At 38.0% G+C, this 13,169-nt stretch overlaps 1 protein-coding gene and 1 long non-coding RNA gene across 7 annotated transcripts in view; one reads left to right on the top strand and one right to left on the bottom strand.

The window, feature by feature from the left end:
• The window catches only part of LOC138853233 (uncharacterized), a 169,115-nt gene extending 167,001 nt beyond the window's left edge, over window positions 1-2,114 (bottom strand). Inside the window, exon 1 of the long non-coding RNA XR_011392441.1 lies at window positions 1,808-2,114. This is a non-coding gene — a long non-coding RNA (uncharacterized lncRNA). The remainder of the gene's footprint in view (window positions 1-1,807) is intronic.
• LOC128691561 (small G protein signaling modulator 2) overlaps window positions 1-13,169 on the top strand; it is a 652,393-nt gene that overhangs the window by 521,345 nt on the left and 117,879 nt on the right. The window lies entirely within an intron of this gene.

Raw genomic sequence — 13,169 nt, 5'->3', positions numbered from 1 at the left:
TCTTGTTTTCATCGAAATTTCTTGACAGTGTCTCCCACTCTATCATCTGCTCTCCTTGTGCACTCTCTCACCACTCTCTTCACCTTTCTTTTACTCTCCATATACAGTGGAGTGTGAGCAGGGTAATATTCAGTGAAGGGATTCAGGGAAACCAGTTATTTTTATATAGCTGGACTTGAGTCCTGGAAATGCGAAGTACAATGTTTGCACTTTAAAGCAAGGGTTTGGGATATTGGCAGTTTGGAGGGATATGTTGTGTATCTTTATACGTATATGCTTCTAAACTGTTGTATTTTGAGCACCTCTGCAAGAATAGTGATTATGTGTGAGTGAGGTGAATGATGATGAAAGTATTTTCTATTTGGGGATTTTCTTTCTTTTTGGGTCACCCTGCCTCGGTGGGAGACGGCCAACCTGTTAAAAAAAAAAAATAGTGGTACCTCAGGATACGAACTTATTTCATTCCAGAAGGCTGTTCGAGTGCTGATACTGAATGAATTTGCTCCCATAAAGAATAATGTAAATCAGAGTAATCCCTTTCAAACCCTCAAAAATACACTTACAAAAGCAGTTACATAAATACATTTACATAATTGTTCAAGTTTTGAGCTGTTCGTATCCTGAGGTACCACCGCACTCTAGTCTTCTTATAGCACTTCTGCCTTGTAAAAACCTCTCATAAGCTACCTTTTTCTCTTTTATCACACCCTATACTTCATCATTCTACCAATCACTCCTCTTTCCTCCTGCACTCACCCTCCTTTAGCCACAAATTTCTGCCCCACATTCTAATACTGCATTTTTAAAACTATTCCAACCCTCTTCAACCCACCCCCCACTACTCCTACTAACCCACCTTTCTTATGTCAATTATGTGTTATTCAACATTTGCATTACATTATTTACACTAAAATATGAGAATTTATTGTACTCTGAGCATTTGCTTTTGAGGTTCTGAGGCTTGGGGATTTATACAGTGAGCAATTATAATTGGAGGTGGTGGAGATTGATTTGGTAGCTTTGTTGGTAAGGTTAAGTACTGAGTATTTATTTTTGAGTGAGTAGGTGGTTTTTAAGAAGAGCCTTGAATTGATGTACAGACATTGTTCCTTTGGTATTTGCTGGTAATGAATTCCAAATTTTGGGGCCTTTTATTTACAGAGTTTTTACATAGTGAGAGATGGACACAGGGAACATCAAAGAGTGATCTGTGCCTTGTGTTGTGGTCTTGTGTACTGTTAAGGTTGGTAAGGAGAAGTTTGAGTGGAGGGTTTATATTTGAGTGTAGTGTTCATTGTATGTAGTGGGCACAATAATAGGTATGGATGTTCTCTTATGGTGAGTATGTTTAGACTTTTGAATATTGGTGGAGTGTGCTGCCTAGAATGGGAATTTATTTAGTTGAATCATAATATGGTACATTACTAAAACTAAAAATATGTATAAATTTAATATACAACAACTCTGAAGCATTGATACATTAAATTATTTTTGTAATGTGTTCACAGTCAACCTGTCCTAATTCTTAAATTGATTTCTTACACATTGTTTTTTATATATTTTTTGATTATGTTGTTTTTTATATATTTTTTGATTAATGTTATCTAAGTAAGGTTAGATTGTCTGCTGTTAAAGATTGATCAATTATAACATAATGCCAATAAGTGTAATAATATATGAAGACTTCAGGAGCGTCAGCAGAAAGCAGAACTTATGAATCACATGGTACGAAACAGTCATATAATCATCATGTCCTTACATTATCATAGTCACAATCTGACTGCCTAAGCCATGGTAATATACTGACCTTGATTAGAAGGATGGGCTGTCATATTATACAACATGTACTGCCACAGTGGCTGTTGTACACTTACAGTTCATCTTGTTAGTAATAGCACAAAAAAAAAAGATAACAGAGATAGCAATGGGACTTTGTCAGATCCCAGTTGGCATAGTCACATCATTAAAATATTATGGTCATTTTATAATATAGCAACCTTATAGTTGATCATCTACTCAATGCATTTTGGAAATACAATCTTAATTAATTTTACTACCACTAAACTATGGTCACCTACTCGGTTAGAATCTGTCAAAAAAGGGGTCATTCATTTAGCTGATGCAAAGTGTGACTTCAGTCTCAAGAATTCAGCTATCTTATCTTTAATGCTGAAGCAGTTTACCATTTTCTGTATAGTTTGGACATATCTCTAAATGTTTGGATGTTTGGACATCCGTACAGCATTCTAGTGTGTGGCCTCTTGTCTGTCTACATACTTTACATTTCATGTAATTGTCATCATTATACAAATTAGACTGCCATAGATACTGTACTTGTAGCTTAGCAGTGCAAAGTATTGTAGTCTTTTGCTAGTGTAACTTTCTCCATAGATCTGTTTTACATGACACATTTCATTATGAGAGGCAATTAATCATCTGGTTCCTATCTCTTTTACTTCTTCAAGCTCATATGCTAGTTTTTTAACAGTTGTTTTTAAACTTCTATTTTAGAAATCATAATTATATTTAACCTGTTCCTAAAGTGAAAGAAACATTTTGTTGCATCAAACTAGTGAATTCCTCAAATGATACAGTAGAAGTTTTAGGTATTGAAGTGGATAGTAGGAATGTAGTAATTATCCTTGTATATAAACCACTGTCAACAACAGTTGAGGAATTCACAGATTAAATAAGGAAGATAGATAGCTGCCTAGAAAATCGTGAACACCCCTCACCTCCCAAATATGATACGGAAGATGGTAAATCATAGCGTACCAATAATAGTTCCTGGGCCTTGTGAAGTTTGCTTTGAACCAACAGATAATAGAACCCACTGGAAATGAAAATACACTGGATTTAATCTTAATGATCATTGAGGAACTAATTAGGGATTTTCTTTCATTTTGGGTCACCCTGCCTCAGTGGGAGATGGCCGACTTGTTGAAAAAAAAAAAAAAACACTATGTTGAGCTCAACATTGTAGGAGTACAAATGTACATATGCTCATAAATGGAGAACTTCTCCATGAGGAAGTGAAACAGAATTCTTCCTCCGTAAGCCATGCGTGTCGTAAGAGGCGACTAAAATGCCGGGAGCAAAGGGCTAGTAATCCCTTATCCTGTATACATTACTAAAGTTTAAAGAGAAACTTGTTTTTCTTTTTGGGCTACCCTGCCCTGGTGGGATACAGCCAGTTTGTTGAAAGAAGAAGAAGAAATGGAGAACTCCAGGAATAATATACAAGAAGGGATGTTAAGTAAATTTAACTTCAGCAGTCAGAAAATTGATTGGGACAAAATTAACAAAGAGCTATCAGACCTATGGAAACAGTCATGAACACCCTAAATTCCAACCAATGCTTGGAAAGGCTAAACACAGAAGCATACAAGTCTGAATTGAATATGTACCAGTGAGAAAGCTTAAAAGAAGATTAAATATAGAAAGAGAGTTTAGAAGAATGTAGAGAAGTTTACCGAATTGCTTAAAAATATGAATATCACATTGATGCAAAAGTAATCTTAGCTGAGAGATTGCTGAGATAAAATAAAAACTCATGCTGTCATACCAGACATTAGAAGCACAAAGGAAAAAAAAAAGCCATTCAGGTAATTGCAAGAAACCCCAAAATTTTCTATACATACAAAATCCTCGTTTAAAACTATCTATGGAATTGGACCATCAATCACAGGAGGCTCTTACACTAATGATGAAAAGGAAATGAGCAAAATTCTAAAAGACCGATATGAATCAATATTAAGGCACCCACTAAACGAAAACAGGATGCAGAAAATTTTTCATATCTGAAGGCCACGCAAACCATATAACTGACATGAACACTAATCCCATAGAATTCGTAAAATAGAAAATATGCCTGCTCAGGCAGTACGTGGACCAGATTCATGAAATTCCTTGTTTAACCCTTTCAGGGTTGGTGCCGTACTAGTACGGCTTGCATGCCAGGGTTAGTGCCGTACTAGTACGCATAAATTCTAGCGCCTTCAAATCTAACGAGAGAAAGCTGGTAGGCCTACATATGGAAGAATGGGTCTATGTGGTCAGTGTGCACAGTATAAAAAAAATCCTGCAGCACACAGTGCATAATGAGAAAAAAAAACTCCGACCGTGTTTTTGCTTTAAGAAAGTGAATTTGCAGTGTATTTTTGTATGCTATTTATGGTTGTATTCTAGTTTTCCTGTTCTCATTTTATAGAATGGAAGACATATTACAGAAATTGAGATGATTTTGATTAGTTTCATAATGAAAAGTACCTTGAAATTGAACTCAAAGTAGCAGAAATGTTTGATTTTTGCCAAAGTTCAAAAGTAAACAAATTATGTCATTCGTCCAATACACATCAACTGGTGAGTCTAATATTCTTTCACAAGTGTGCTGATAATATTTATACCATTTCTACACGAATGTAGTAGTCTGCATAACAGTAAATCTTCTATTTTTTTGTGAGAATAAAAATTCAAAGTGAAAATAAAAAGAAATGTAAGAGAGGCCTGGGGACGTGACTAATGAACAGAAAAAAGAATGTTATTTTAGTGCCAGGAATGTCTGTCTTGTTTATTCTGGACCCTATATGGAAACTGACAATTTTTTTAAATTTGTGTGAAAGTGGCAAAATTGCCAATTTCTGACCACTTTATTGGATAGTTGAAATTGGTAAATGGGTGGTTTCTTGTACTCATTCGATAGAAAAAATGGAGTTCCAACGAAATAGTTATGATTTTTGTCTACTGGTACATTGGAATTGGCTGAAAATAGGGCTCAAAGTGAGGGAAATCGCCAATGCGGAAACATTGTCGAGACCACTAACTTCCATAAGTTTTCCATCAAATTTCATACTTTTGGTGTTTACCTGGAGAGAGTTCTGGGGGTCAACACCCCCGCAGCCCAGTGTGTGACCAGGCCTCCTGGTGGATCAGAGCCTGATCAACCAGGCTGTTGCTGCTGGCTGCACGCAAACCAATGTACGAGCCACAGCCCGGCTGGTCAGGAACCGACTTTAGGTGCTTGTCCAGTGCCAGCTTGAAGACTGCCAGGGGTCTGTTGGTAATCCCCCTTATGTATGCTGGGAGGCAGTTGAACAGTCTCGGGCCCCTGACACTTATTGTATGGTCTCTTAACGTGCTAGTGACACCCCTGCTTTTCATTGGGGGGATGTTGCATCGTCTGCCAAGTCTTTTGCTTTCGTAGTGAGTGATTTTTGTTTGCAAGTTCGGTACTAGTCCCTCTAGGAATTTCTAGGTGTATATAATCATGTATCTCTCCTGCCTGCATTCCAGGGAATACAGGTTTAGGAACCTCAAGCGCTCCCAGTAATTGAGGTGTTTTATCTCCGTTATGCGTGCCATGAAGGTTCTCTGTACATTTTCTAGGTCAGCAATTTCACCTGCCTTGAAAGGTGCTGTTAGTGTGCAGCAATATTCCAGCCTAGATAGAACAAGTGACCTGAAGAGTGTCATCATGGGCTTGGCCTCCCTAGTTTTGAAGGTTCTCATTATCCATCCTGTCATTTTTCTAGCAGATGCGATTGATACAATGTTATGGTCCTTGAAGGTGAGATCCTCCGACATGATCACTCCCAGGTCTTTGACGTTGGTGTTTCGCTCTATTTTGTGGCCGAAATTTGTTTTGTACTCTGATGAAGATTTAATTTCCTCGTGTTTACCATATCTGAGTAATTGAAATTTCTCATCGTTGAACTTCATATTGTTTTCTGCAGCCCACTGAAAGATTTGGTTGATGTCCGCCTGGAGCCTTGCAGTGTCTGCAATGGAAGACACTGTCATGCGGATTCGGGTGTCATCTGCAAAGGAAGACACGGTGCTGTGGCTGACATCCTTGTCTATGTCGGATATGAGGATGAGGAACAAGATGGGAGCGAGTACTGTGCCTTGTGGAACAGAGCTTTTCACCGTAGCTGCCTCGGACTTTACTCTGTTGACGACTACTCTCTCTGTTCTGTTAGTGAGGAAATTATAGATCCATCGACCGACTTTTCCTGTTATTCCTTTAGCACGCATTTTGTGCGCTATTACGCCATGGTCACACTTGTCGAAGGCTTTTGCATAGTCTGTATATATTACATCTGCATTCTTTTTGTCTTCTAGTGCATCTAGGACCTTGTCATAGTGATCCAATAGTTGAGACAGAAAGGAGCGACCTGTTCTAAACCCATGTTGCCCTGGGTTGTGTAACTGATGGGTTTCTAGATGGGTGGTGATCTTGCTTCTTAGGACCCTTTCAAAGATTTTTATGATATGGGATGTTAGTGCTATCGGTCTGTAGTTCTTTGCTGTTGCTTTACTGCCCCCTTTGTGGAGTGGGGCTATGTCTGTTGTTTTTAGTAACTGTGGGATGACCCCCGTGTCCATGCTCCCTCTCCATAGGATGGAAAAGGCTCGTGATAGGGACTTCTTGTAGTTCTTGATGAACACTGAGTTCCATGAGTCTGGCCCTGGGGCAGAGTGCATGGGCATGTCATTTATCGCCTGTTCAAAGTCATTTGGCGTCAGGATAACATCGGATAGGCTTGTGTTAACGAAATTCTGTGGCTCTCTCATAAAAAATTCATTTTGATCTTCGACTCTCAGTCTGGTTAGCGGCTTGCTAAAAACTGAGTCATATTGGGACTTGAGTAGCTCACTCATTTCCTTGCTGTCATCTGTGTAGGACCCATCTTATTTAAGTAGGGGCCCAATACTGGACGTTGTTCTCGACTTTGATTTGGCATAGGAGAAGAAATACTTTGGGTTTCTTTCGATTTCATTTATGGCTTTTAGTTCTTCCTGCGATTCCTGGCTCCTATAAGATTCCTTTAGCTTAAGTTCGATGCTTGCTCTTTCTCTGACCAGTGTCTCCCTACGCATTTCAGATATATTGACCTCTTTTAGCCGCTCTGTTATTCTTTTCCGTCGCCTGTAAAAGGAGCGCCTGTCTCTTTCTATTTAACATCTGCTCCTCCTTTTTCTTAGAGGAATAAGCCTTGTGCATACATCAAGTGCCACCAAGTTAATCTGTTCTAGGCATAAGTTGGGGTCTGTGTTGCTTAGTATATCTTCCCAGCTTATATCGGTTAGGACTTGGTTTACTTGGTCCCACTTTATGTTTTTGTTATTGAAGTTGAATTTGGTGAATGCTCCCTCGTGACTAATCTCATTATGTTGGTCTGGGGCTCCACTCATACATGTCTGAACCTCAATTATGTTGTGATCTGAGTACAGTGGACCCCCGGTTAACGAACTTTTTTCATTCCAGTAGTATGTTCAGGTGCCAGTACTGACCGAATTTTTTCCCATAAGGAATATTGTGAAGTAGATTAGTCCATTTCAGACCCCCAAACATACACGTACAAACGCACTTACATAAATACACTTACATAATTGGTCGCATTTGGAGGCGATCGTTAAGCGGGGGTCCACTGTATATTGTTTTTGATATGGTGACATTTCTTATCAGATCATCATTGTTAGTGAAGTTGAGGTCTAGTGTATTCTCCAGTCTAGTAGGCTCTATTATTTGCTGGTTTAAATTGAATTTTGTGCAGAGATTTAAAAGCTCGTGTGAGTGTGAGTTTTCATCACAGCTGCCTCCTGGTGTTATTACTGCAACAATATTATTTGCTATATTCCTCCATTTTAGGTGCCTTAAGTTGAAATCCCCCAGGAGCAAGATGTTGGGTGCAGGAGCTGGAAGATTTTCCAGACAGTGGTCAATTTTTAACAGCTGTTCCTGTAATTGCTGGGATGTTGCATCCGGAGGCTTGATCGGGAAAAGATTCTCTTATCATTTCATAATTTTTTTTTTTTTCCGACCCTGAGAACAAGTTTAGGAGAGGGCCTGTCGACCCTGAAAGGGTTAAATACCACTAGCACATGCACTCAGTATTTTTTGGAGAAAGAGCTTAGATCGAGGTGAAATACCAGAGGTCTTAGAGAGTTCAGCTTTAGTTCCTTTGCATAAAAGAAGTCTTGGAGCACTTAAAAATTATGGACCAGTAACCCTAACATTGCACATCATAAAAGTCTTCGAAATGGTGATGAGACACCAAATTACAAATTTTATGGAACAGCACAATCTGCATAACTCAAACCAGCATAGACTCATAGTGGGAAGATCATTCTTGTAACACCTACTAAACCACTATGACAGTTATGAAGACATTGGAAGAACACCAGAATGCTGTTGTGGTATTTATAGATTTTGCAAAGGCTTTTGACAAATTCAGTCATGGGGTTATTACACAAAATGCAGGGTATAAGAATAATGGGAAAAGTAGGCAACTAGATATTCAACTTACAGATAGAGCACAAAGAATAGTAGAAAATAATGCAAAAATCAGCACAAAGTAAAATGCTCAGTATCCCAGTGCACTGTCCTGGTGCCTCTTCTGTTTTTATCCTCAAAGTAGACAGATAAAAACACTCACTACAGTTTTGTAGTATTGTGGATGATACCAAAATAAGCATGAATATCATCTTGGTAGAAGATGCTGAAAAAATTGCAAGAAGATAAAAGTAAAGTCTTCCAATGGGCAGTGGAGTAAAACATAACTATGAGGGCCAGTGGGCTGCCAGCAATAACAAGCTGGTTTACCAAGCAGGCACCAAACAAGCCTGGGCCCGGCTCTGGGAAGAGGAAAACTCTCGAAACCCTTCAAAGTATATTAAAGGTAAGGCATTGACTTCACTATGTTCCCAGAGGCCTGTTTATGTTAATTCATGCATTTGTGTTTGGTCTCATAACCAAACATGTTACTTTTAGAACTTGGGTTATTTAAAGCAGGTAATGATGATAGGGAGTCAGAAAATTAAACTGTCCATCATTTCATATGCCCCACCATGCAAATTTTTCAGGATACGAACTGTCTTTCGGTCGATTTTTTGCTTCTGGATACGAACGAAATTTCAAGATGCGAACTTCCCCCTTGAGGGAGGTTCCTTAAATATATAAATAAATAAATAAAATATTTATTTCTGTGCAAAGGTTACAATGTGTGTTTACATATCATAATATGACTGGAGCAAAGAAAGCCATTATCATGCTGAAGCATTTTGGGCAGACTTAACCTAATAAGACTACTTAAGTCTAGACAGGTGAAAAGTGTACTAGTAGTGTTTACCAATGTTTTGCTGATGGTGGCACCAACTACTGGCAACCTTTTAAAGTTTCTCCTTACCGCTATTATTGTTATTACTATTGTATTATTATTATTGTTATAATAATTATTATTATAATAATAATACTATGTACATGCTGCGTATAATTTAGTTTGACAACACCACCACAATGGTCACCAGTGCACGTGTGCTTACGGAGTTACTCTTGCGGTGCAAGAAATTCTCGTGATTTCCTTACATTTTGTGCAGTTAATTCACCAGATTTCTTTCTTTTAACCAGGGGTCCTAAGAAAGCAAGTGCCAGGAAGAAAAAGAGGATGATTTGCACGGAATTAAAGTAAGAAATGATTAATAAGCACAGACTAGGTACAAGGGTTGAGGACTTGGCGATTGAGTACAAGCGTAGCTCCTCTACTATATGTACCTATGGGTTTAGTGCTTCCCCATGATTATAATAATAATAATAATAATAATCTACTATATGTGCAATACTAAAGCAGAAGGAGTCTATAAAAGCTAAAGCGCTGGCAAAAGGAGTTACAGCAATTTCTAGTCAGCGGACCTCTGTCAGTGAAAAGATGGAGAAGTTGCTGTTGACATGGTTGACGGAGAAACAGCTTACAGGAGATTCATAGTGTAGTTAGATAAACATAAAAATTGGACATAGCAGTTCTTAAGAAAAATGTGAACTTCTGACAGGATATGTAAATGTATGTACACCAGATCTAATTCAGTTAGCCTCACAAACTTCGTTTTCCCCTTATAAACACCTCTGACATTTTCATAGCTAGACTGCACGTCCACAATCCTCCTCCCTCTGCTGTCCACATAATGACACATTTTATTCATTCTAGAGTGTATATCACGTTTCTGTGTTATTTATATTGTTTATTATGTCATATTAGATGAATTGTGAGAGATAAATAAGCCGTAGAGTTGATATTAGGGTTATTTTGTCATGCCTCCTGAGAGCAGGAATTCAGCTGGAACGAATTAATTGCATTTAAGTTAATTTAAATGAGGAAAAATGACCCAGCATACGAACAAATCAGGATACGAAGAAGTCCACGGAATGGATTAAATTTGTAAGCCAAGGTTCCACAGTATGTATATACAGTGGAACCTCAACTTACAAGTTTAATTTGTTCTGTGACCTTGCTCATAACTCAATTTGCTCGTATATCAAATCACTTTTCATCATTTAAATCAATTGAAATGCCATTAATCTGTTCCAGCGGAATTCCTGCTCTTGGGAGGCAGGACAAAATACTTTAATATGACACTAATATCAACTCTACGGCTTATTTATCTATTACAATTGATTTAATATGACATAATAAACAGTATAAATAACATAGAAACATGATATACAGGTCTCCCTCCACATTCACAAGGGTTAGGGGATCAAGAACCTCTTGAATGTTGAAAAATCATGAATGTTTGGTGCACAAATATATTGTAGGGAAATATAATAATAGCATTTACTTAGCCTAACAATACTGCTTCCTTAACCTCTTGAACCATGAACAATCATAAAACACATGAAAACATCGTAAAATATTGTACTAGTGCCAGCCCTATAGGTGAGAGACTATAGAATTCAAGAAAGAACTTGTAACAGAGTACCAAAGTGGAGGAGGAGAGAGGGGAGAATGTGCCTTCTTCAGTGATTCTACGATATGTATGATACTAAAGCAGCACTAGTCGATAAAGGCTATAGCACCAGCCAGCGATGAAGTGTAGCATTAATAGTGCAGCAAGTAAGTTAAGCTATTAATTGATAGAAAAAGGACAGCATGAACCTAATTCCTCCAATGTTGTTGGAGGTACTGTATATAGGGCTACTGAGAACACCGCTGCCTCTGCTGGCCTTCACCACCACTATGTATGGCTTATGCTCTCAGTGGCCCTTATGCACCCAACAACAACACAACACCACTCGTTATTAATATTGTTATTAATATTAATAATGAGTGGTTATTACTCTTATTAATATTGTTTATGTCATATTAAATCAATTATGATAGATAAATAAGCTGTAGAGTTCATATTAGTGTCATATTGAAGGACTATCTTGTCCTGCCTCCAAACAAACTCTGCCACCGCCACAATTCCTAACATACATAATGGCATATTTTAAATATGAATGGGCGGCTGGGCATTTGCGAATGTTCGAAGCCTGCAAAAGCAGAACTCGCGAATGTGGAGGGAGACCTGTATACTCTAGAATAAAATATGTCATTATGTGACTAGTGGTGGCGACCATTTCCTCTCCCGCTCTGACTGTATCTTCCCATGCTCTTATTATAAGAGAAAATGGAGTGTTTGTGAGGCTAACTGCACTAGATCCCTAGTTTCATAAGGAAAACACTGAAACAATGTATTTATAAATAAGAAATATTGTAAAGAAACATAATAGAGAATTTAAAGATATAAACTGGTTTTATAAAGTGTACGTACGCTGGCAGAGGTGGAGGGGTGACGATAGGCTACTTGCTACTAGCTCATACTGCCTTGCAAACAGTCTGCACACCCTGCTTGTTTGTCTGTGATTTCATGCTGTAATTCCATGGACATCATCCTCTTTTTCTTCTCAGCACTGCCCTTTGCAATTACTTTTTTAGGACCCATGGTTAGAAAAAAGAAATTTGGCAATAATAACACTAGAAATGCTTCCACGGCGACATAAACACATGCACTGCTCAGCTGATGTTGTGTTGTTCGCTGCACCACCTAGTGGCGATGTTCTGAAACTCGTTCATTATTATTATTATTATTAATATTATTATTATTATTATTATTATTATTATTATTATTATTATAATTGTTATAATATTATAATTGTTATAATAATATTATTATTAGGGAACTGGAGCACACATCCAATTCCCTAGATCAAGAACCCCTTGCCAGCATCAAGGAACCTTGATACTGGTGAGGGACTCTTGATCTAGGGAATTGGATCTGTGCTCCAGTTCCTTAAATTAATAATAATAATACAGTGGACCCCCGGTTAACGATATTTTTTCATTCCAGAAGTATGTTCAGGTGCCAGTACTGACCGAATTTGTTCCCATAAGGAATATTGTGAAGTAGATTAGTCCATTTCAGACCCCCAAACATGCACGTACAAACGCACTTACATAAATACACTTACATAATTGGTCGCATTGGGAGGTGATCGTTAAGCGGGGGTCCACTGTAATAATAATAATAATAATATTATTATAACAATTATAATAATAATGAGCAAATTTCAGTTCCCTAAATTAATAATAATAATAATAATAATAATAATAATAATAGGGGTCGTCCTCGAAAGGGTTGGAAAGAGGGGGTAAAGGAGGTTTTGTGGGCGAGGGGCTTGGACTTCCAGTAAGTGTGCATGAGCGTGTTAGGAGTGAATGGAGACGAATGATACTTGGAACCTGACGATCTGTTGGAGTGTAAGCAGGGTAATATTTAGTGAAGGGATTCAGGGAAACCGGTTATTTTCATATAGTCGGACTTGAGTCCTGGAAATGGGAAGTACAATGCCTGCACTTTAAAGGAGGGGTTTGGGATATTGGCAGTTTGGAGGGATATGTTGTGTATCTTTATATGTATATGCTTCTAAACTGTTGTATTCTGAGCACCTCTGCAAAAGCAGTGATAATGTGTGCATGTGGTGAAAGTGTTGAATGATGATGAAAGTATTTTCTTTTTGGGGATTTTCTTTCTTTTTTTTGGGTCACCCTGCCTCGGTGGGAGACGACCGACTTGTTGAAAAAAAAAAAAATAAATAAAATAACGAGGAGTTTCAGAATGCTTCCAACTCGGTGCACTGTTGACCTTGCTGTAGAAGCATTTCTCTTGCGTTTGCTTGCATTTTGTGCAGTTATTTTGCCATATTTTTTTTTTCGAACCATATGTCCTAAGAAAATAAGTGCAAAGGACTACTGAGAAGAAAAAGAGGATGATGTCCATGGAATTAAAACATGAAATCATAGATGAACACGTGAGGTGTGCGGATTGTGGGTTAAGGGGGAAGTGGGGGAAGC

The sequence above is a fragment of the Cherax quadricarinatus genome, chromosome 26, assembly GCF_038502225.1.
Source record: "Cherax quadricarinatus isolate ZL_2023a chromosome 26, ASM3850222v1, whole genome shotgun sequence".
Classification (NCBI taxonomy): Eukaryota; Metazoa; Arthropoda; class Malacostraca; order Decapoda; family Parastacidae; genus Cherax; species Cherax quadricarinatus.
This window is presented reverse-complemented; position numbering and strand designations above follow the sequence as displayed.